This window comes from Perognathus longimembris, chromosome 5 (genome assembly GCF_023159225.1).
Source record: "Perognathus longimembris pacificus isolate PPM17 chromosome 5, ASM2315922v1, whole genome shotgun sequence".
Classification (NCBI taxonomy): Eukaryota; Metazoa; Chordata; class Mammalia; order Rodentia; family Heteromyidae; genus Perognathus; species Perognathus longimembris.
In genome coordinates, this window is record NC_063165.1 from 76002613 (window position 1) to 76029476 (window position 26864).

Below are 26864 nucleotides of genomic sequence, written 5' to 3' on the forward strand. Positions count from 1 at the left end.
TTTAAAGAATGTCTTTTTTTTTTTTTTTGCAGTCCTGGGATTTGAACTCAGGGCCTAGGTGCTGGCCCTAAGCTTCTTTGTGCTCAAGGCTAGCACGCTGAACTTGAGCCGCAGCGCCACTTGCACCTTTTTCTAGTTTATTGGAGATAAGAGTCTCATGGACTTTTCTCCTCAGTATGGCTTCGAACCATGATCCTCAGATCTCATCCTCCCGAGTAGCTGGGATCATAGGATCCAGCCACAAGTGCCAAGCTGAGTGTGTTGTTTGCCTTCGATTTTCCCACTGTAATGGGAAGCGTGTGGAGAGGCTGCTCTCTTCTTTCCCATCCTGCATCACTGTGCACCAGCCTCCTGTATGTCTTTGTCAGAACTCACCAATGTCAGTCAGGAAAGGTTAAGTTAGCTGACAAAAATGTTAGAAAATGGAACGAAGTCTTCATTAAAATGGTCACAGCGACAAGTGATAGATGTTTTGCCATCACTTCACCATTTATTTTTAGAAACTTAAAAAAAATTAGATGTGAGAAAGCAAAGAAAGAATATAAGACTTATGCAAAAAAATTAAAAAGTAAAATCAAAGAAAAGAGAGGTCTAATCTAACTCCCAAATATACTCAGAAATGATTTTTATAAAAATCCTGTGTCGGGGCTGGGGAGATAGCCTAGTGGCAAGAGTGCCTGCCTCGGATACACGAGGCCCTAGGTTCGATTCCCCAGCACCACATATACAGAAAACGGCCAGAAGCGGCGCTGTGGCTCAAGTGGCAGAGTGCTAGCCTTGAGCGGGAAGAAGCCAGGGACAGTGCTCAGGCCCTGAGTCCAAGGCCCAGGACTGGCCAAAAAAAAAAAAAAAAAAAAAAATCCTGTGTCATATGGGAAGTCTCAAAGCATTGCTGAGAAAAATAAGGCAAAGCAATCACATTGGGATCTTCTCTACCCAGGCACCAATAGGTCAGTACACAGTTTATTTAATTCTCTAGCTTTCTCACCTGTGCACTACTAAGGTTTAGAGCAGCATAAAACTTACTTTGGATGTGAGGGAAGGCTAGGATGGCTGGCCTCTGCTTTTGGAATATTTACCACTAACCTTGGGCTCTCTCCACTGGGGCCTGTAGCATCTTCTATGTTGCCAAGCCCAAGAATGTCTCCCAATTTTGCCAATATTCCCTATGTGGAGAAATCATGAGAGCTGTTAGTGGTCTTTGGTTGTGGGAGAAGTACCATTGTTCTGTATGCTACTTAATACTGGTGAGAACACAGATTCCACTAAATTACTTTTAATTCAAAAACTTTTGTTCTGGTAGATTTCTCTCAGATAGAAAACAACAGATTCTAGCTATTTTGATGTTCACTTAGACATTAATTGGCTTTTTTTTTTTCTATCCTCACATTCATTTAATTACTTTTTCTATGTATCTATCTGAACCACTTCACTCAATATTTTGTCAAACCAATTCATCGTCCTGAGGCTTTTCATTAATGAGCTGAATAGTCTATGACATATCGTTACTTATTAAGTGTATACAAGTCATTTTAAAAACAGTTTTAAACTACACATTGGCAGCACTTTTTTAACCTTTAAGAGAAAAATCCATATCATTCCTTGCCTCTAATAAACCAGTATAAGAACCAATAGCTACTTTTATGGCCCTGAGTGTTTCATCACTGATATCATATTTTATTTCATGCATGTGAAAAATCACATGCTTGCAAAGGGAGGGAAAAATCTATCTAAATTCCGTGTAATTAAACTTTAAAATATAAAGTTATTTTTATTGTATAATACTTTTTCTTTCTTAAAAGTCAGCAAGCAAACAATAATCCAAATGAGTGTTGTTTCAGGGAAGAAAATAAATTAGAACAAATACACAAGTATTATGCATTTTGGAAAAGCAAACACCATTCCTCAAACCCTACCAGCAGCCAACAACAATGACCAAAATCTATGCAAATGTGCATGTGTCCTAGTTTACATCTAAGAATATATGGCTACTTCCTTCCTCAAGCTGTCAAAAGACAGCCACAGAGAGAGATAGGTCAATAGAGCTGTCAGGTTTAGTAGTAAAAGCTGGAGTGAAGAAAACAATTTTTCTATGCATCCACAATTTTGCTACCACTCCATGATCTCTATTATAAGGAAAGTAATAGAAAAGTGACCTCAACAGACAAAAAGTCTAATTGGGAATTTACAGCCAAGTTTTCTGTTATTTTTCCAGGTATGTATTTACTATTTATTTGAAGTACCTAAGAAATGGAGCCTCGCTTTCTATTTTCCTTGTGCTACAGTTAAATTTGAAACAAAATAAAATAGACAAATAATTGTCTACGCAATAAAAGAAGATAGTTCAAGTTGTAAATGCATTGGGTAAACAGTTAAAATTTAGGAAATACTATTGTAAACAAGGTAACTTAAAATAGAACTTGCTTATCATTACTTTACTTTAAAGCTGTCTTTTTTTTTTAGTGAATTATTAAGAATGATTTCCTGCAGAACAAAGTACTGGAAGCGAGAGAAAGAGAGTGAGTCAGGAGACTTTCATTCTAATACTGGACTTATTGTTTGCTTGTGAACTTTTGACTATTTGGATTTTGGAATTTTGAATAAGGTAGCCCACTAAACTAACTTGATCATTTTGAAAACAGATTAAGTGACTTCCCTGGATCTTTTTCACATTAGCTATTATAATGCCCACAGACTTCTCCCCACTTCAAATAATAGAATTTATCACTGATATATTTTTAATTATTTTGAGGGGAAAAATCACTTCAAACGATTTTTGGTAACTTTAATCATAGTTATTCAATGATGGCCAAGGAGTAACACTAAAATGTTGTATGATTGCCTGATAAATTGGCCAGCCTTTAGCTTTCAGTAGAATTCTGGTGAGCGGTTTATTTGCAAAGGAAATGTTATATATACAAACACATATTCTTAAGTTGAAAAGTTGTTTTAGTTTACTTAACTTCATAGAAAGTTTGTGACTATATAAGGTATAAGGATGTTATGTTCTGAATGCCTTCTCCCATAAATTCATGTTGAAATTCCAAGTCTCTCCTCCCTTCCCACACATACACTGATGATATGAAGAGTTATTTGGGAAGACAATTTGGTCACAGGAGGAGGCTACATGAATGTAGTTAGTGTCTTAATGAAGGACAAACCTTCCACCACTTGTGGAAACAGTGAGAAGACATTGTTGATGAACCAGGACACAGGCCCTCAGAAAACACCAAATATGCTCAAGACTTGATCTTGGCTTTCCCATGTTCTAGGTCACTGAGAAATGAATTCTTGTTGTTTTTGTGCTATTAGTTTATGGAATTTTGTCATAGCTCCCCCCAAAGACGGAAGTAAGTAGGTCATGTCTGGCCAGTGACATCTTGGCCACATGGTGAATTGTAGGGTCTAGCATCTTTGTCTTCATGGATATGCTTGAATTTATAGAGGAAGGGAAGTCCCACCCCCAGGTGATGGGTATGTCTGAATCCCTGGAGGCGGGGGTGGGCACTTGGTCTATAGGTTACTGAGCCTGTCAGTCCAGTGCTTGGGACTGGGAGCTTCCTGTGACCCTGCCTCCTGACCTGACCCTATTTAGGTGCAGACCAGTTCAGGTGCCATTAGGCCCTGACAGGTGTCTCCATGTTTATGTCCTAGCTGGTCTCTGGTCACCATGGTGTCCCACTTCGGCTCTCCATTGGAGGTGAATTCATTTGTTGGTTTTGTTTTTGTTCATTCATTCCTCTCCGGCCTGTTTCCTAACTGTGTTAAATGTGTTTAAGGGCTGCAGACCTTTGTAAAAATTGGTTGCCTACAGATCACTAGCATTCTAATAAAGACTCCAGGATTCGATCTTTCAAAATGTGGCTTCTCTGATAATTTACCATACAAGACTAACCCAAATATATGGTAAAGAATTAAATCTGCTCTAAAATATAAAAATGTAAGCTACTATTTAAAGACTCTCAGATTCATAAATAAGTAGCAATTATGAACTTGTTAAAATTTTATCCTCTTAAAATTGTCTTAAAGAGTGGGGAGAATGATGGAAAGGGTGACATTGATCAAGATGCATTGTACTCACAAAATTTACATGCTTGTACAATTGTTTGAAGATAACTGTAACATGAAATTAAATAAAAAAGAAAAACATGATTAAAATACTCTAGAACTGTGCTGTTTTGAACAGCACTACTACTAACCACATGTACCCATGCAAATTGAACATTTAGTTCTTCAATAGCATCACCAAAATTAATTTCCATCATCATCGAAAATCTACTGAACCACATTTCTCTAGAATGTCCAGAAAAAGTTCCCCAACGAAGACATCAGTTCAAGGAAATTGCATTTCACTTACTGATTTTGCAGGGAAGTCTGTATAAAGAATTTCCTTCTGTGTCAGGATCCAACAAAATGAGACTCTGTAGTTTTTTAACTTTACATATTTTAATTGGATTACCTTAGGATAAACAAAGGAATAGTATTCATAAATAGGAAAGGTATCAGGAATACGAAAGCCAAGTAAGGGAATATAGAATAAAACTTCTTGGAGAATGACTTTCATGTTTCTGTAAGTGAGCCCATCAAAATCAAGACCACGAGATATTTAATATACATGTAGCAGAACATGAAGTTCTAGCTTTATTGTTTTATGCCACGCCTTCAGAATTCTGGTTGAGAAAATGAAAAGCAATTGTGAAATAGTTCCTTTGGCCTAAAGGTTTTTCTATACCACAGTGTCCCACTTTTTTCCAGTGGAATGAAATTACAGAGAAAGAAAGTAGGACAAAGTAACAAAAATTATCAAATGACAGTCCAAGAAATATACTCCATATGAATTATGAGGAAAGACACAACATATGCAATTAAGTATTTATCAATATATTTTATTTAACTCAGTGTCTTCATCTTAGCAGATGGATTCATTTGAAATAAATCCAATTCCCTACACACAAAAAAAGTGAGCTTCGGACAGATCTTTAACTAGAAGTTTTCACTGTCTGCCTTTCCTCCCTCCCTCCCTCTATCCCTCCCTGCCTCCATCCCTCCTTCCCTTCCCCTTTCTTCCTTCCTTTCTTCCTTCCTTTCTTCCTTCCTTCCTTCCTTCCTTCCTTCCTTCCTTCCTTCCTTCCTTCCTTCCTTCCTTCCTTCCTTCCTTCCTTCCTTCCTTCCTTCCTTCTGCCTTTCTTTCTGCCCTTCCTTTCTTCCCTTTTTCCCCTACTGAAAAGAACATGAAAGTAAAACTAGTTCTGGGAAAATGTGAATGGAAAACAATTGGTAAATGCATAGATGCCTAAGATTAAACAATTGCCTACCACAAATTCCCAACTCTGGTCCTATGTCTCTGTCAGTTTCTAGTAACATTAAGTAGTCAGAGCCGAGACCCATGATTGACCACCATAGCTGGAGAAGGGAGGGCTACAGAGATGTAAGAAAGAAGCAACCAATTTGTACTTGTCTTTAAAATGATCACCAGAGGCATCCTGCATCTGTCCACTTGGTTCAAATCATTTAGAAAGTTGGGGGGGGGAACTAATTGAAGGATCTTTTTCTTGGTTCTCACTGATTTTGATCTGCAATAAAACAAAGTTGCCCTGATGTTTCATTTTTCTGCAATGCTTGGACAACATGAATAGCATTCCTTCAAAACGCAGGGGTTCTTGCAGCCTCTGAAACCAAGTATGGGTCGCCTTCCTGTTCTGCACCAGGTCTCACCCACGCTTGATTTCATGGGACACAAGAGCAGGTCTTGCAGGTGTAATGGAAGTCAACATTCAGGAGAGCCATCCAGAGAAAGGAAAAGGTTAAAGAAATAAAGACGGAACCACCAGCATTAGATACTTAGTACTTTGCCAAAGAACAGGTAAAATATGGCTCAGTAGAAGAAATATCTGGTGCAATTTCCATCCAGATTATGTTTTGTCTCCATGACAACTGGTCTCCAAAGATAAAAATTCACTCTTTCAAAATTTATTTTATGTACATATTTCTTTACTATTTATTTTCTATTATCTAGAAAACTCAACTACCTAGTCACATTCAACACAGATTACACCAGTCGTTCTGGTTATAAATATCTAACTTCTTCCATCATCAAATTGTATTGACAAAGCAGTTACTTCTCCAGAATTCGTGTGTGTGTGTGTGTGTGTGTGTGTGTGTGTGTGTGTGTAAGCTTTTGAAGGAAAATGATATACAAATGCACTCTAAATGATCTTGCCTATTCATAAGTCTAGTGAATTTATTCATAATACCGAAAATGTCATCCGATCAATCTGGTATTAGAAAAACATATAGCTTTCAAAAACCAACAAACAAAAAACTCCACCACCACCAACAAAACCCAGCATACTATATAATTTGAAGTACTTCTAAAGACTTGAGTAATGACTGTTAACTTGAAATGTTTAAAATGAGTACCAGCCTTTCAATGTGAAAACAGAAGTGAAGTAACAGACAAAAACCACATAATTTTGAAAGAAAACAAAAAAAACCACAATTATAGTTCATAGGAAATTAGCAAATCAAACTAAGGTTAGGCCAAGCAAGGTTAAGCATGCCTGTAATCCCAGCTACTCAGAAGGTAGAGATAAGGGGATTGCGGTTCCATGCCAGGCCAGAAAAAATGTTAAGATGATCTTATCTTCAAAGAAAGCTAGGCATGGTGGCACATACTTGGGATCCCAGCTTCATGAGATGAAAGGGGGTGGGGGGAGAAGGAAAGAGAGAGAGAGAAAGAGAAAGACAGAAAGAGAGGGTGGGGGAGAAAGTGTTAAATGATTTCAATATACGGTCAGACCCAGTAAAACTATTAAGCCCTATCGGAAAAACAAATGGCAAGTACCAGGACTGGAGTATGACTCAAATGGTGAATCTCTTGCCAGCACAATCCCAAGGGATTATCAACAGCCACAAAGTCATGACATAATAGCATCAACAAACATGATAGATTTAATGTTCTGGTCCAGTCCTCATCATCTACAGATAGAAAAGCAGAAGTCACATTCTTCTTTATAATCTGGGTTCAAAAATGATGGTTGAAGTCAGTGGCAGGTGCAGGGACAAGGTTTTCAAGGTTCATGTCTCCATTTACCCACCAGAAAGAAGGAATACTGAGTGCATCTCATGATTGACCCAACAGTCAGGCTCTATTCCTCCCGCCCCTGCTGATTTCATCTCATCTGGCTCTCTGCCAGTCTTCTCCATCCACCCACCCTTGCACAAACATTTACAGCCATGCCCTATTCCTCCCCGCCCCTGTGTGTTCCATCTTATTTGCTCTCTGCTAGCCTTCTCCTCAGCGCCACCCAGGCTTGCACAAATGTCTAAACTTGATGTTTGTATGTTGTAACTTTACTTTGATAGTAAATGCTCTCTAAGTACCCTGCCTCTTTGCATTTTAGCTTTTAAGTTTTCTGAGACAGAAAGACCCAATTAGTCTAGATTTCGTCTCTTGATTGGAACCACCACAATTAAGACTACCCCATCACTGTACACTTCCCTAGTAAACTCATACCCTGGTGTAGATAAAGCACCTCTCAAGCTTTTCAACCTGGACTGACAGACTTGAACAAAAATGCTAAGAGGAAGTGCCCAGGTGTGGAATTGAAGACCAGTATACCACCCCTAAAAAGGAAAAAAAAAATCAGCTAAAGAACAAACTCAAAGTAGCTCAAAGTAAGAAAGTAAAGATGAACAGATTTGTAACAATAACTAAAATGAAATAAAATAAGCTTGCCAAAGTGGGGAAAATGGCCATAGAAAATCAATAGATCATACAAGATTTACTATTGTAAATCTTTTTTTGCATTGCTTTTTAAAAAATTATTTCTTAGCCTTAACTGCATTTGTATTTATTTGATAGGTATTTACTTATATTTATTTTTTGAATGCAAACTTCAGGCTAAATTACAGTAAAACAGAAATTATTTCCAATATCACATGTGCAGGCTTATTACATAGACACTGCAATTCAGTATTGATATTGATTTCCATGTAGTACAATTATGTCTAGGACTGTAGTAATCATTTGTTAGTAAGTTTTCATGTAAAAGTTGTTTTTCCCATATTCACTCACAAAAAAAATCTTCCTTGAAATCAATTAGAAAAAGACATTTGTAAAGCTCATTTATGTTTACACCTCACAAGAGAGAATGTTCTTCCTTGATTTTGTCTGCTTATTATCCATAGTGTGGTAAAACAGTTTGCTCAAAAGCAAAATTAGACTTCAGTATACTCCTTGATAAATAAAACAACTGAATAGACTCCTTAACTTGCCAGGAGCTGCTCCATTCTCTGGCCTTCCTTGCTATTCCTCTAAATACACATCAGTTTCATCAGTTCCTGCATTTTGCTTTGGATCTGTAATCTTAGTTACAATAAATTGTGACATAACCCTTTTTTTAATTTTTAAAGAGCAGGTGGACACTGTACAGAAAGACAGGGCTTTAATATAATCTCCCGCTCTCTCCCTATAAAACACACCACAGGGAGCTGTCAGGATGTTTAAGGCAATCAGTCACATAATCTCCATTAAACTCAGCATTCCCCTTACCTCAAAAGATGGAATTCTTAAGCAAGAACAAAAACAAAGAAAGCCTTTTGTAGCAGATTACTTTAGATTTACAGTCAGGATCAAAGGAGTATTTGTATTTAATTTTGTATTTTAATCCAAATCATGGCATAGAGAATTTCCCTTAGGTGAAAATTTTCATCTTAATACTATTTTTTGGTCCATCAGTAAAACTTAGATTAACATAAAGTCTCAAATGGAGAGATGGTTTCATTCATTGTATCACTGGTCTAGGTACTCAGAATAAAGTGATTTTATAACTGTAACTTCTAGGATGCCATGCTATCTTAGATGACCAAGTTTGTGTGTTTGTTTGATTGTTTGTTTTTCTACTATTGGGGCCACACTCCCTGCCCATTTTTTTTAAGTTTGTTTCTAATGAGGTCACAATGTTTCCTGGACTGATCTTGGACAGTGACCCTCCTATTTCCCCAGTAGATGGAATTACAGTTGTATACTATCACCCCTGGTGTAGGTTGTTTGTTTGCTTTTGTGTTTGAGATAATGTCTCACTAACCTTTGCCTGAGCTGGTCTTGAAGTGTGATCTTTCCTTCTTTCTGCCTCCTGAGTAGCTAGGATTATAGAAGGTACCTATAGAAGGTTATCTATAGAGATGAGCCCTTAGTAATTATTTCTTAAGGAGAAAGAGAACCATTTCTTATGTGGTGAATCTCCCGTAAAGTTTGTCTAAGTTATACTTTCACTTACCCTCCAATCTTGAGAGGCTAGTCCTAAGAGTCATCATGACATTGTTTCTTTTATTTTTATAATTTATCTTTAAATTAGCTTCCTTTGAGGGTCAACAAATTAAAATATCCATTATTTTTGTCCTTTACAAGAGGATCAGACAAAAACACTTTTTTCACTGTGAAAAAAAATTATTGCAAGAACGGAGCTTTGCTATAAGCAAAATTGCAGTGGCATCAACATGCAAATTCCATTTCGCCCATCCTACATCTCTCTAGAGTCTTATACATTTTCTGACTGTGGCAGAAAGTGCTTCTGTCTTAATCAAAGACGTGCAACTGGACAAATGCCCTGTCTATTATCAGATGTATTTTTCCAGTGCCTTTCAGAATGATTTCAAGAACATAACCTCTTGCTCCTCTGCAAAGCCTCACTGACTTTCAAACAATGTGTGTGTGTGTGTGTGTGTGTGTGTGTGTGTGTGTGTAATGGTGATCAAGCAGGAAATTGCACTTGCTAGACAAGTGCTTTGCCACTGAGCTACATCTCAGTCCATAACCTTATTTGTTTTGTCCATCATGGGGCTTGAACTCAGAGCCTGGGTACTATCCCTGAGCTTTTTTATTTAAGGATAGTGCTCTCCTATTTTGAGCCACAGCACCACTTACCAAACAATATACTTTTAATCCCAGCAACAGGCAGCTTAATCATAACGATATTGTGAATGTCTACAAATTACCAATCTCTAGTTATTTTCCTCATTTTTAAAGAAATTAAACATTCATTTGGTTTGTTAAAAATGTTTTTACCATTATTTAAACCTGTTCATCTCCCTATCACAGAAGTATAATTATTCTTATTTAAAACATGTGTCACAGACTTTATTTTCTCTCTCTCTACAAATGTATTAAAAACTTAGAAGCCTTGTCAAAAAACTAGGACATTTTTTTCCCCATATTCAATCAAATGAAAGTGTTACTGCTCTTTATACCTAGGCACTGGTGGTGTATTAGCTCAGGCTGGAGACCCTGCCCAATTCCAACTCTTTTACCCTATATTCCCAAATCTTGTTATTTCAAACCACTCCTCCAAACGTTTAACCCCCTGAGATGAGCATGCGGCCCAGCATTCTGGTTACATGTGAAGCTTCTCTTGGAAACTATTAAATGAAGTCAAGGTACCTAGCAACCACGGTGCGATGGAGCTGGGCTGGGACCTGAACATTAATGTTTTTAAGCCTTCTGGGTGAACTAATGTGCAGCCAAGTAGAGGACTACTGCTTTAAATCCATCTTATTCATTTCCCATCTGTTTTCATCACTGTTTCACCAAATGATAGACCAATCACTTTCCCTGCATGAACACCCTGAACAAGAGATAAACATAAACCTAGTTTTCAATAACTTGTTATCAAATACTTTCCAAAATGTCACAAATAGCCGATATGCAAATAGAATAGTATATATGTATATATTGCTTTTCCAATACTATACTTGAAATAAAGCAGCAAAAAATAAAAACAAGGAGAAAAAACATTCATGATACACAGTCTCAAATATTGAAGCTATCTCTTTTTCTCAAACTTCTCCAATTCTTCTGTTGCAACCAGGCCTATTATTTCTCCCCATTAGACATCAGTGATTTAATAGTAAATGAGGATTACATAAAGGCCCACTTTGTCTGGGTAAAGATAAAATGATGGAATTTCTGTAGAAATGTGGTAGCCACATAAAAATGTGGTAGTATATCTTTCCTGTACCACCCTTTCTCCACATTATTTGCTATGTAACTTTAACGCCCTTCCCATTAAAAGTGGAGTCTGCTTCTTCATCTATTGTAGGTGGGATGCCTTTGTGATTAATTTCAAGAGCATGTGATGGAAATGCCATTGTATGCCTTCTCAGGCTGGGCTTTCAAGACCTACCGTTTCTACTTTTATCTTCCTGTGAAGCCTCCACTATCATTTGAAGAAATCTAGCCCAACCTTTTGGAAAATGAGATGTGAGGTAGAAAAGAACTGAGTGCACAGCCATATTTAACTGCTACAAATGTCAGTGAAATTATTTTGGACCACCAGCCACCATAGAGGGGTTACATGTTCATAGCTGCAGGTGTGTGACAGGACAGCCTCATAGATAAGACCTGCAAAATAACCCATCAGTTGAGCTCAGCCAAATCTGTAGAATGATAAGTAAGTAGAAGACAGGTATTTTAAGATGTAAGTACTACATACTTAGTTATGTTTCAAGGGATAACTAGTACAGAAGTTTAGGTAAACTCTGAAGAATTGTATGACTATTATGCTTGCTTTGATATAGAAACGTTGTATAGAATTTGTATGTCACAAAATTTTAAAGTCATAACTTCATAAAGTATTTTGCAGTTCAACCTCTCCACATTAAACTTTGTAAAAACCATTACATTTGTTTCCCCTTGAATACTCACAGAAGAAAAGATGCTTGCCATGGTCATTTCTAAACGAGTCAGGAAGCAAATTAGAGTGAAGTTTCTCTATAATTACTATGCTATATAATTCACTTCATTTCCCCCTTGAGAACATAGTACAAAAAGGAAAATTCCAGGAGGGATTAAAAGAAAATTGTTCTTTTGCTGAACCTTAGGATATTTCTAAGCTTGACTACTTTCAATGACTTTTACAAATCATTTCACTGAATATTTTACCCAATGAAAAAAAATCTCCTCAGAAGTCATTGTACAAGAATAGTGGCAGCTGGAACACTTTACAAACAATCCATCTATCTTCTGACAGCATAGATTTTGTTTATGGATGGGAAGAAATATGGCTTTAATGTTCTCTATTTGATTTTGTATTTTTTGCAGTGATTTGGTATTAGTTTTGGGTATTGGTTTTGTGTTGCTGCTATAGCACCAAGTACACTGAATTTATTATCTTACAGTTCTGGAAGTCAAAGATCTAGAAATTATTTCACTGTGCTAAATTTAGAGTATTGGAAGGACCACAGCATCCCTTAAAACACTAGAAGACAATGCATTTGCTTGTCTTTTCCGGTTTCTAGAATAACATTCCTTACCTCGCTTGGCTCATGGGCCATTTTCCCATCTTTTAAGTTAGAAGAATTTTGTTCTCTAACTTCTCTGTTCCTCTGTCATATTTCTCTTTCTTCTGCAGTCTTATCTCCCTCCATCAATCTCCTTAAAGGATACCTGGAATATATCACTGATCCATTCAAGAATCAGGACAATCTACTCATCTCCTTGTATGTAATTTAATCATATCCATGAAGTCCTTTTGCCGTATATGGTAACATATTTGCAGAATATGGGGATTATAATTAGGGTGTAGATATATAAATATATTATTCAGCCTAGCACAAGATCCTGGGTTCCTTATTAAGGTCAAATTTCCTCACAAAATTTCTTTACTGAACTAGGTCAATGTAGGACTGAAAAAGAAGAAAAGGAAAAACCTTAGTTTATTCATTATACAGGTAAAGGCTAAATTTTCTGCTTAAATCAAGAAAAATTAAATCATCCATTACATATAGCATAAGTCAAAATAGGACTGGTTAAAAATGCAAAACTAGTCATTGAGATGGTACTGTTTATTTATCCAGTAATTTATTCTATTAAAGAATACATGTGCTATCATTTATTAGCCAAGTTTAAAAAACAACAACAAACTTCACCTTGACAGGTTGCTTCAGGGAGTGATGTGTAAATATTGCCTTTTGTTTAAATTTGAACACACACATAATTTAGTGGTTTCCTCTTCATTAACTATTATTTTTAATGTATTCTTACCTAACACAGTTTCATTTTATTAGCAGTATAAAAACAAACTTGCACCATAATTCTTTTGCTGAAACGTGGCCAACCAGAAGGCATCAGAAAATTATAAGTACAGATTAAGAAGTCATCCATTATTTAAAAATATATTAAGAAACCCCTAATACATTTTATCTGCAAAAGAAGATAATATATTTCAATAGACAATTCGTGAGCAGAGAGAATGATTTGAGTGTATGCAGAATTATTCAGATTGCATAAATGGAATATAGTATTTACATGCATGAGATCTCAATGACTCAGAAAATAGTAATAGTATAAAGGGAATATTTCATAGGTTAAATCAGATCAACAAAACAAAGCATTAAGTGAAAAATTTAATGAGAATGATAGGGAATCTATGTCTATTAAAATATCTTACTTTAGAATATATAAGGCAAACTGAATAACATACTCTAAAGGATAAATGCAAAAGCAACTCTATGCAAATTATTTTTTATTTCATAAGAACTCAAGCTGTTGCGTGTTCATGTTATAAAGGGTTTTTAATATTCTTAAGTTTTAGAAAGTAATGTCAAAACTAAAAATACTGTTAACCAAAGGTCAGAATTGGTAAATAAATCAGCAACAATTTACTATAAATTATGTTTTGCATTTTAAAAGACATATATTGATTATTTTCTTGTCAGTAATGGAAAAAGAAACCTTCATAATCTAAATTCCTTTCCCTCCCTAAATCTCTCTAAACCCCAAATAAAGATATTCATTCTAAACAGAAGTGTACACAGGACTTGGAACATCAGGGGATAGGGGATAGCAGCCAAAATGTGTAAGGAAGAAAGCAGATGGTAGAGAGAAGATTAGATTAGCCAAATGGAGAAACCACTGCTTGGGATGAGGAAGTGGGTTTACCAAGAGGATTGAGCCAAGTTCATGTGGAAAGCATTTTCTAGGCTTAGAAGTTGGTTACTAGGGAACACTAAAATCCAGGGAGTAGGGTGGGAATGAAAGCAGGAGGGTGGCTGCTAAGTCCCTATAAGAAAAGTTAACTCTCAGATTCTATGGGTCACTGTGATGCCTTATTACTCTTTCCTCATATGAAATTTAACTTGTGAAGAGATTCAAGGACACCACCCAAGGGGCAGGTGAAATAGTACACTGAAAAGAGAAGTTAATGTCTGTCTACCTTGAATAGGAGCAGGGAATTGTTTTCTGGGGACAGAAATTCCTCCACAAAAGACTTTCTACAGATTCGGATCCAGATTCTGGTTGCTGCTCCCCATGAACAAACATCAAAGAAAGAAGTAAAAAAAAATATCAATCCCTCTTCATTTAAAGATAATTCTGCACACACACACACACACACACACACACACACACACACACACACACACCCCTTATGACTTTTTTGTGTACTTCATTTTCAAATATAGGTGACTAGTCAAGGATTATACATGAGGAAGAATTCGAATATGAAAAGGACTAATATAAATATTGAAATAAAAAGTATACAACCCTTAAAGAAATGGCACCATTAAAGAGGAATAAACTAAATGAATGCATGTAAAATTTTTATATGTGTACTTATCAGATACAAATGATATTGCACCTATGTAATCTCTTCAGAAAAGTAAGCAGAAACACTCCAGTAAATAAAACTCTTAAATATTATTGCATCAGGTATAATGGCATACTCTTTAATGTAGGCATTCAGACATTGGGACAGGAGGACTATGATTTGCAGGTCAGCCTGCACTATGCAGAGAGATAGTATTCTAAAGAAGAGAGAGAGAGAAAGAGAGAGAGAGGAAAAATCTAGGAAAGAAAATAATGACTTCCTCCAAAAAAAACACTATATAGGCTGAAGAATTCTCTCTGAGTGTAAGATAAAGAAAATTGGTAAAAATAGGAGACTAATAATATGCAAATAATAGTGAATCAATACAAAACAATCAGCATTGATTCAAGAAGAATCAACATTGGTTCCAGACATAGGTGACTCACTCTTGTAATCCTAGCTACTCAGGAGGCTGAGATCTGAAGGTCAAAGTTTGAAGCCAGGCTTGGCAGAAAAGTGAGACTCTTATCTGTAAATAACCACTCAGAAACCGGTAGTGAAGCTTTTGCTCAAAGTGGAAGAGCACTGGCCTTGAGCAAAAATGGTCAGGGACAGCTCCTGAGTCCTGAGTTCAAGTCCCACAACCAAAAGAAAATCAGAAATAATAAGCAATATTTTTTTTTTCACTACAGAGTACTTCGTTCCTGGACTAAAAGATTTAGCTAATGGAGGGGATGTGGCCAAAAGGGAACTCTACTACAGTGGTGGTGGGAGTATAAATTTGTTCAACCACTCCGGAAGGCAGTATGGAGGTTCCTCAAAAGGCTAAACTTAGAGCTCCCCTATGACCCAGCAGCCCACTTCAGGGCATCTACCCCAAAGATTACCAGCAAGACCACACCAAAGCCACCAGCACAACTATGTTCATCGCAACACAATTTGTCATTGCTAAAATATGGAATCAACCCAGATGCCCCTCGTTAGATTAGTGGATCAAGAAAATGTAGTACATATACACAATGGAATTCTTTGCTTCTATCAGAAAGAACGACACTGCCCATTTGTAAGGAAATGGAAGGAGTTGGAAAAAATCATACTAAGTGAAGTGAGCCAGACCCAAAGAAACATAGATTCTATGGTCTCCTTCATTGGGAAAAATTAGTACAGGTCTAGGATGGTCCTAGCAGAAGGTCACAATAGTTCAATAGCTATGTCCATATGAACACATAAGATGATTCTAAGTGAAATGAACTCCAAAATGGAAACAAATGTTTTATCATTGTTGCTGTTATTTTCAACATACCATGTGAAATTATGCCTTTTTTTTTTTTTTTTTTTGGCCAGTCCTGGGCCTTGGACTCAGGGCCTGAGCACTGTCCCTGGCTTCTTCTTGCTCAAGGCTAGCAGTCTGCCACTTAAGCCACAGCGCCACTTCTGGCCATTTTCTGTATATGTGGTGCTGGGGAATTGAACCCAGGGCCTCACGTATACGAGGCAAGCACTCTTGCCACTAGGCCATATCCCCAGCCCTATGCCCTTTTTCTTTTGTCTTTCTTTCTTGTGGTTTTAACTCTGATGTCACTGACTGACTTGTTACCTCTGATGTCACTCTGATGTTACTGACTGTGGTACCCTGGATATTGTATATACGCGTATTGGAACTAGATAAGGGAAAGGGAATATCAAAATCGAGATACAAAGGATAAAAAGACAAATCAATGCAACAGCAATACTTACAAAACTATATGGTGTAAACCAACTGTACAATTTATGGGAGTGAGGGAAATGAGGAGGGGATAAGGTGGAGGGAAAAATAAGGGAGGAGGTAACAACTTGGATAAGAAATGTATGCACTGCCCTGCATATGAAACTGTAACCCCTTTGTACATCACTTTGACAATGCATTTGTTAAAGGTTAGATTTAACATGTGGCAAATAATCTGTGTCTCATCATAGCACTTCTTGTTCACATAATGACCCAGGTGCCTGCTCAACCAATGAGTAAAGCACAGAGGGAGCATCCAAAAGCTGGCCCAATCAGCACAAAGGCCAAGGGAGGAGTTATGGACGATTGCAGTATTATAGTAACCTCCTGCCAAAGCAGCATCACTGGACTCCTCTTGGAGCCCCTTGCCACATGAAGAGTCTCGTTATTTTCCTTTCATGTCTTTTCTTTTGCTTTCACATAGGCCACCAACGTTTTTTAAAATGAGATTAGGTCCAATCAAGGGAAACAGAATGTGAATAGTGGTAAGGAAGGAATATTAATTTTTAAAAAGAGAGAGAATTAACCTTTGACAGTCTTTCTGTGACTTTTGAAACTATGAACATCTATTTCATCAAAAACAAGTATACATATGTCCATGAAGCATAGACATAGTAAAGAAAAAAATATCTCCTGAACCATTAATGGCTAACTCCTTTCCTTGCTGTGTTTAAGGAAGCAATCCAAACATGTTTTGACATGGCATAGCAAATGTCACTTGAATCATTTGATTTGTAGCATTTCTATGACTCCAACTGCAATTTGCTGTGACTTCAAGATGGCTGCAAGATAATTCCGAAGCTTTCAGCATAAATTGGTCCTCTTAAACACAGTGCATAAATATTTCTCAGGCTCCAGCTGACCAAATGGCAATCAAAATGAAACACAAACAGGATGTTAATATTGCCTTCCTGCTCACCGAGCATGGGAGAAAACAACAAATACAATCACCACTCTCACCCTTAGGGAACCAGTTTTTCACAGACATGATTACATGTTGTCAATGCATTAATTCAAACGAAGAAAAGTGCTTATATCTGTCATGTCAGGGCATTGGGCCAGGTAAACAGGAAGTACAAAGATACATAGAACACAGTCACAGCATGCAAGGAGTTTAGAATCAAGAAATTAAGACACTAGAGGCTTTTTAAACTGACATCCATTTAACTAACGTATCAATGTAATCTTTACATTCACTTTATCAATCTTTAAGTACAATGACTGGGCACTGGTCGCTCACATCTGTAATCCTAGCTAGTTGAGGATCATGGTTTGAAGCCAGACTTGGTAGGAAAGTCTGGGAGATGCATCCTTAATTAGCTAGCAAAAAGCCAGAAGTAGAGATGTGGCTCTTGGAGATGCCAACTTTGCATAAAAAATAAGTCAGAAGTTCTGAGTTCAAGACCCAGTACTGACACACACACACCCTAAATGACTGATGTCTCACTGTTAAGTTGGACAGTAAAGCTAATGCCTACCCTTTCTTTCTTTCTTTTTCTTTTTTTTTGACCAGTCCTGGGCCTTGGACTCAGGGCCTGAGCACTGTCCCTGGCTTCTTCCCGCTCAAGGCTAGCACTCTGCCACTTGAGCCACAGCGCCGCTTCTGGCCGTTTTCTGTATATGTGGTGCTGGGGAATCGAACCTAGGGCCTCGTGTATCCGAGGCAGGCACTCTTGCCACTAGGCTATATCCCCAGCCCTAATGCCTACCCTTTCATTGCATGCTATGTGATTTGAGATTAGGGATGGAAGAGGAAAATGGGGAAGAACAATGGAAGGGGTTACATTGATCAAGATGCATTTTACTCATAACTTGACATACCAAATGAAATCTTTTTGGACCACTGTAACAAAAAAGATTTTTTCAAAGACAACTTTGTAAACACCTTTTCTTTTTACACAAGGAAGTAAAACTGATTCTAGAAATGAGGCAGAATGGATTTTGTTTATACTAATAATACAACAGAAAATATTCAAGAGGCCTTCATCCAAAGAGAAGTTTCTATTCTTTATCAATAGATGGGATATTGAAAGTTTATTTCTAAAATTTAAGTTAAAAAGAGATGCTTATGGTATTTGAAATTGAATTTAGATTCCCAATTGTAATGGACATGTCCATAAACTGGCCAGCTTGTATCTGGCTTTATGATACCAATCAAAGGGCTTCCTCTCTTTATAGTAGTTTTTGGGATCACAAGTGGTATGCTTGCCGTAGAGAAAGGGTGGGTATGTTCTAGTTAGTTCATCCACCAACTACCCTAGACTTGGTCAGAAAAACCATTAGTGCACAGTTCCAAGATGGCTGGCTATAGATGCCTGGACAATTGGACCCAGTTTTAGGGATCTCATATAGGATCTCAACTTTTGGCAACTATGATCTTTTATGCTATTGAGGTTGAACTCAGGGCTTCACACTGGCTAGCAGACTCAATAATGTGGAACCCTCACCTCTAATACTGTATTTCTACTGATTATTTTTTTTATGGCTGAGTATCACTCTATTGTCTCTATGACTCTATTTGTCCATTCTTCCGTCTTCCATGGTCAACATGGTCACTGATCATCAGAAATATGAAAATCAAACTTACAATGAGATACTACCTCACCCCAGTAAGAATGACCATTATTGAAAAGACTAAAGGTAAGTGCTAGTGAGGATGGAGAAGAAAAGGAATCCCTGTACACTGATAGTAGAAGTGAAAATTAGCAGAGTTGTTTCAGAAAACAAAAATCTCTCCAAAGATAAGAAAAATAGATCCACCTTATGATCCAGCAATCCCACTTTAAGGTATATCTTCGAGGGAAATGAAATCAGCATGTCAAAGACATATCTTCCCACCCACGCCCCTAGTGGGTTAATTCCTTCACAATAGCTAGAATATGAACTGCATTCACAGGGATGCTTCCTGTAGTATCTAAAAATCTACTCACAGCATTTGTTGTTCTTCTTTTCCTCGAAACCCAATGCCCTTTCCACTCCTCCTGTGGCTCCAGGTTTACAGTGTTTTCCTTAAAGGGTCAACTACTAGAGCTAACCTGAAATATCACAAGTCCTCAGTGTGTGGGCCATATGAAACTACTCTTTTTAAATATTCTTCAGCTTGATGAGTTATAGAAAAAAATATGTTGTATACTTAACTTCTGTACATATTAATTTCTGTGTGTTGCATTAGTATATAATGCTTTATTCTTTACACATTAGAGAATTTTACATTTATATCCTATAACCTAAGTTAGCTGGATTTTTAAAGAGTTACACCTTTTTAAATAGTTTTAATACAGGAAATTAAAATCATAAAGTCTCCAATGATAGGAAATATTAAAAATGATCTATTAATATGGCTTACAGGTTGCTTTTGATTTTTTATCTTGTCTCAGCAAAAAGTCATTCATTGATTTCAACATTCCAATAAAAGATGATACTTTCTGATGCAGCTCCATTCTAATTCTAGAAAAACTGTGACAGAGTTACCGTGTGAGAAGAAATCTGTCTTTCATTTTTTTTCTTTTTTTCCCCTGCTCAGAAGCTACTTGAGTCTCCAGCAAAAGTAGAAAAATTCACCTTCTGGACAGTAATGAGGTCACTGCTATAGTCACCATCTGTATTCCATCCCTGGTCTTCTCTGAGGCCCATACATGTAACTACTCTCCAAGGCTGAAGCTTTGGCACTGCCTTTGGAAATAGCAACGATTCTTTCTTGGAGCTTTCAGATATCCATGAACTATTATTAGTCCCACTTAATGAAATAAACATCTCAGCAAATTCTTCTCATATAATATGGGACTGCTTTCCTGGGATTGTATTCATCAGAATTTGTCTTTTGCTCAAAAGAGAATCTCTAATTACAAAACTTGATTATGAGAAGAAAGAGCAAGCAAGACATCATGGAAACAAGATGTTGGGTGAGGATATGCCACGAATAATGAAGCAGCTGGTTTGCACAAGAGATGAAAAAAGCAAGCAAAGACACAAATCTAATGCCCTTCTCTTTTATTATTTTTGGGTTAGAACTGGGGCTTGAACTCAAGACTGGCACTTGAGCCATACTTGAGCCATATCTTCATTTCTGACGTTTTACTGGGTAACTGACATAAGGATCTCAATGATTTGTCTGCCAGTGCTGGCTTAGAACCACAGTTTTCAGATCTCACCCTCCTGAGTAGCTAGGATCACAGGCCTGGCCTGCTGGTTGTCTACAATTTGAATATTCATTATCATATGATCATTAGGGCTGGTTACCTGGGCAAATGATTACTAATGAAGCTTATTTTGTATTAGATAACATTTGAATAAATCGAAAGAGGTGGTGATATGAAGCAACATTTCTTTTGGTTTATAATGGAATTCCTCTTGTTCAAGAACTCATTATATTTACATTGAAAAAAATGCTAAGTTCCTGGGTCAAGAACTAAATTGAAACAGTAAAAACTTAGCAAGCATGAGCATCCTGTTTGTAGAATCAGACTACTTTAAATAAAGGCAGACAAAGATTTATACCAGAGAAAAGAAAAATCTGTCTTTCTATCATAATATTTTAGTAAAAAATCTCTAAGGTATAATATAATCAACAATATTTTCAGTTATTTCTATTAACCTCTCTGAAAAATCAATCTTTCCACATGTCTATCTGACATGTATGACTGAGTTTGTTATATAGATAGAATCCACTTTCATTTAAATTCCTTACCTATGTAAAGTCACAAGTGAATTAATTTATTGAAGGTTCAAGGTAAGGCAGCATGTTTTGCAGATTTTGTAAGAGGTTTTGTCAAGATTACTTTGCCCCTGGCTCTTTGTTTTGTTTGCTTTTGCTGATTTGGCTTCATTTCCAATTCCTTCTTTTTCAGACTGTACCCTGACCTGTCCTGTTTCAATCGATGGAGGGAAAAGCACAGCTTAGCAAGTGCTGGGCATTTCTCCCTCCCACTGCACAAACTGTCCAAGCAAAACATGAATAGGTTGGAAATTTGATGGGGGAAAAAAAGCCTTGTACTTCCTTTCATCCATAAAATAAGAAAAATGGTATTCAGGCAGAAATACTCCAAAGTAACTACATGCCCAGTAAGTATAGAGGCACACACACAAAAATCTCTCATTATAAGAATTGTGATGCGATTTCTCACCTGTTGTGCAAATGTGTTAGTGCCCCAGAGAGTAAGCATGGTATTTGTAACGGTGAGGAAAGAGATGGGTTTAGAACCCATCTAATCAACTTAAGCTAATATCTCAGTAAAATCTTGATTAAACCTTAGTATACCTGTATTTTTCTAATGGAACTTTTTCTTTGCCATGCATTAGTAATACAGAGTCGGGGAATTCTTTAATATACTTCATACATGTGCATAAAATACTTTCAGTATACTCTATTTCTTTTTCCTAGCCAAATCCATCCCTTTCAACTTCCGTAGTGGTCCCTCTTTACTTTGTTTTCTTCCCTAATCTTTTTCTTCAGTGGACTGGATTATTTCACCACAATGACAGTTTGTTGCTGGAGTTGAACATAAAGCTAAACGTGATGAGAAATTTCAAAATGTTTCTGAGAAGCCCAAGAAAACTACTGCCAAAAAATACTTCAATTATTTTATAAAGTCATATTTTGGATTATTTATGCAAATTATTCCCTTAGATGCAGATATGACATATTCAACTTTACTGTTGAAGCCATGATTCAACAACTCCTTTTAGGTGGCTTTTAAGATAAATGAATATGCAAATGTGGTTCTATTCCTACATAAGCTATAAGAAAAAGCACTGTAATAAAATTTATATTTATACATGTATATGTACTTATTTGTATGCATATATACACACATATCACACACAGTGCTTATGTTATATAGCACAACAAAGAGGCCAAACTGTACATTTATGGACCTGAAGCTACTAGAAGGAAGAAACAAAACCCACACTGAAGGAAAAAGTACAGTTCGCTTAATATGATTTTTTTCCTTATGAATGGGGTGATGTCATTCTTTCTGATGGAAGTGTAGCATTCCATTGTGTGTGTATGTGTGTGTGTGTATATATATATAGAGAGATATATATCTATATATCTATATATACATCACATTTTCTTGGTCCATTCATCTACTGAAGGGCATCTGGGTTGGTGACCCAAAGAAACAAGATTCCATGGTTTCCTTCATTGGTAATAATTGGTATATGTCTAGGATAGTCCTAGCAGAGGATTACAATACATTAATAGCTATACACATGATCATACAAGATGATGCTAAGCAAAATGAGCCCCAAGATATGGAAACAAGAGGTTTTTCATTATTGTTATTTTTAATGTACCATGTGAAATTATTTCTTTTTTTCATTTTTTCCTATGATTTATCTCCTGTTGTCACTGTATTCAATTTTCGTACCCTGAGTATTGTATATATACATTTATCTGAATTAGGGAAGAGATGAGGAGCATCAATATGGTGAGATGAAGGATAAAGAATGAACCAATGCAACAGCGATACTCATAAGAAGATATGTAGAAATGTACTGTACAACTGGGAGAGAGCTTGGGGAGGGTCGGAAGTTGATAAAAAATGATAGGGGGTAACAAGTTTACAAGAAATGTACTTTACCCCTCTGTATATCACCTTGACAATAAAATTAAATTTAAAAAAGAAAGAAGTACAGTTTTGTCTACAGATGTGCTTGGTATTCACACAGAGCTATAAATATGAATTCTAATTCTACACTTTTCTAGGGTATGAAACTCACACAACTCTTTTTACTTCTCTCTTTTTTTTTTCTTTTGCCAGTCCTGGGCCTTGGACTCAGGATCTGAGCACTGTCCTTGGCTTCTTTTTGCTCAAGGCTAGCACTCTACCACTTGTGCCACAGCACCACTTCTGGCCGTTTTCTATGTATGTTGTGCTGGGGAATCGAACCCAGGGCTTCATGTATATGAAGCAAGCACTCTTACCACTAGGCCATAGTCCCAGCCCCTGTTCTTACTTCTCTCTAAGGCTAATTTTTCCCAACATGAACTAGAAATAGCAATATATATGTCATCTAGTCATTGTGAAGGCTGCATGATATCCCTTCTCATTAAATTTTTATTCAATTAATATACATTGTAATATATAACAAACAGTGAGCTAGGCACCAGGAATGCAGAAAAAAATCAAATGCAAGTGAAGATAAAATAAATCCACTAAGGAAGTGAAATTCAGAGATCTTTTGAGGGAGAATCCAGCAAGTTTCAGAAGTTTGAGAAGACAGAAATAGGACCAGAAAACAGAGGAAAGCATTTTGTTAGAGGTGGGCAGGGATAATCAAATAATCATGTGCTACTTGCTTGACTGCAGTTAACTAGTATCTGAAATTTTATTGACACATAATAAAATAAGTCCTTTCGGGTGTGAATAATAGTATTATTGTAATAAAAAGCAATTTGTGTTATCTACTTTATTTGTTCCCTGTTTTTACTTTCTTTTTCTCCAGAGTTAAGACCAATGATCACTTGGCCTTAATTTGACTTCAATCTGTAGGTGAAATCTTGAAATCAAACAGGAATTTGGGGACTGCCTAGAGAAAAGGACAGCAAGACAGTCTTCCTTGTTGGGACCACAGATTCCAGATGTGGTTGTCAACCTTCCACTCAAATGTCCAGATTAGATGGGTAACTCCTCTTAGGTGCCAGCCCCAGGACACGGGGAGCAGCTTCACTGTGGTTGGATGAGGGTCATGCCAGCCCAAGAAACAACGCCATCAACGGCCCACTGCTGAGAAGCAGAGCCAGGATGAAGAAACCTGAAGGTTTTCTTAAAAGGAAAGTGATCACTGAAATAACAAGTATCGATGATGCTATAAACTGACAAGTCTAAAGTGTGTTGTCTAATTTTATGTTTGTTTTGGTGAGAGCTCTTTGGCTCTTGAAAACAAAGTGAATAATAATAAAACTAATCATATGAACAAAATAGCACTGCATTTATAAATTTGCTGATAATTCTTTTCTAATGCACATATACAAGTGAGTTATTTCAATTTGTGTGCATATTATATAACAAAATGAATATGTCATACATATGTGATTAAATTAATCCCGTGTTGAGAATTCAAAACCAAAAAGGCAAAGCTTATTAAATCACCACAAGCAGATAATTTGCACTGGGAATTTTCAATCAAACTCAATTTTCAGCTACTTATTTATAACAAAAAGGGTTCAAAATCACTTAGGTTTAAAAATAACAAACAAAAGTAGCTAATGATTTAATTGTAAAGTCTTCAGGGTTGTGAAATTAATATATAAAAGGAAGTATAATATTTCTTAAGGAATGAAATATTTATTTCAGTTGTTTTCCTAACCAATACAGTTGGTATTATAATTGTTTCATTTGTTATTTTCATTTTCATAGCTCTTCCCTCTGAAGTAATCCTTTACTGGCAGAAGAAAGATAACCTAATAGATTCCTCTATCTTTAATTTTGTAGGCTCTGTGAATTTTTAATGCTTGTGCTTTAAAGAATTCTTCTTATTTAAATAAGATATTTGATAAAAAAAAGTATCCTAGATAATCTTTTCACTAAATCTTTAACAGCAAAGCTTTAAAAAAAGTTATTACCATATGCTCTTTTATGCCTAAAGCAAAGATCTACTATGGAATTGAGAATCATAATGAGGTCAATCTCAATTCCATCAATGTTATGTTCTATTAAAATCAAATCCAATCACATTCCTCATTTCAGCTCAGTACAGCTTGGCTTTGAGGTATGTTCAGAAATGCACTTAAATTAGAAGAGAAACATTAACATTTTATCATATGAATATCACTAATGGCTCAGAAGATTAGCAGTAACCCATTCTGAAGACTTCTACTGAAACATACACTCTCAATAACATTCCCCTACACTCAATGCAGTGGTGGGAGTTACAGCTGTTTCACCTGACAGCTCAGGAACTCCTGCTTAGAAAAGAAAGAAGAGAAGGAAAACAAACACAGGCTTCAGTGTTGATGAATCCTTTAGCCAGAAATCCACTAATGCCCATTTGACATTTAAACTGAAAGAACTCTGCATTCATATCATCCCCAATTAAGTGAAAATAAGAGGTCCCTTCTCAGGTGAGTCATGGATAATCTTAGGTAAATTATCTATGAGTTTAATTAATTTCCTTTTTTTTTTCATGTGTGTAGGAAGGCTTTTTGTGGGAGAAAGTTAGGTCTTTCTCAATGATTTTCGAGGAGAGAACTTAGAAATTCTCATATACTTTCAGCACTTTGAGCTCAAAGGATCCAACTATCTACTTAGAATAGTCTTTCAGTTTGAAGTCTGGAAAGTACTTATCTTGCTCAGTTTCCAAGTTAATCTTATCTTATAACAGGACATTCGTGAGACCTGGAGCAGATGAGAGTCCTTAGTTTATAGCATATTGCATATTCTAACTAATACTTGGTTTCCTCGGAATGAATTTCAATCTCTTTAAGTATCTACATTCTAATCAGTTTCACTCTAGAAATGCCAGATATAGAACTATGCCCCATGGAGACTGACATGTATATGTGTATTTGTATACACACATTCCAAAAATGCATGAAATGGAGGACATTTTATTCTATAATTCTCTTAAAGGTCATGAGGAATGAATCATTTTACTTTTTGTAGGAGCTAAAGCCTGGAGAGTTTGAAGAGCCTTCGTATCTTAAAGCCAGCTCCTATTCTGTAGGGATTACAATCTAAAAGCCCAATACTCAGCCATCAGTCATTCTAACTAGGAAGCCGAGTGGAATGGTTGCTGCTCAGAGGATATTATGATATGAGGTATACTAAAAGATAAATTTGGCTCACTGAAATGTAAGGATTTAAACAGCAATTCATGTACCATGCAGCTCCAAGTAGGCATAGCACCCAGCGTGTGAGGAGAAGGGCAGCTTTTTATCGAAGAATGCAAAAGTAGAACAAAAAAACATGTCATTAATATATGAACAACTGTCTTCCTTCTTTTTACTATCGTGGTGGGAAAGTCAGAAAAACAAAACAAAGATTATCTGACCTCTCACGCGTGGAGACAATCCACTTTATGTGATCCCATCATTTTTTTCCCTCTCTTTCCAAAGGTAAGACTTCTTCTCTCTCCTGGAGCATCAGTACTGCCTGAATCTGTAGACTCAATCTTGATATCTAACATGGAGTGTGGATGACTAAAGGACATAGAGAATGACCATTCTTTGCCAGGGCCATGAATTCCCACTGTGGTTACCAAAATTTCACCTGAATATCCAGACTGGACCAATCATCTGCTGTAGGTACCAGGCTCAGGAGCACATCAGAACATTGGCACTGTTTTTGGATAAAGGTTCCCTCCACTCAAAGAAAAAAGGTTATTTCTTTTAAAATCCTGAGTTAATTTGTGAACCCAAGGACATCAGAGACTTCTCAGTCTAAATGACCTTCCATTCAATTAATTAATTTTAGTATATCCTTGCTGTGAGAAGCCAAAATGTGTAATACCTCTTCTTTATGTCCTAATCTCTCACTCTGTAAGACCAGCAAAGTAGTTATTCCAAAACA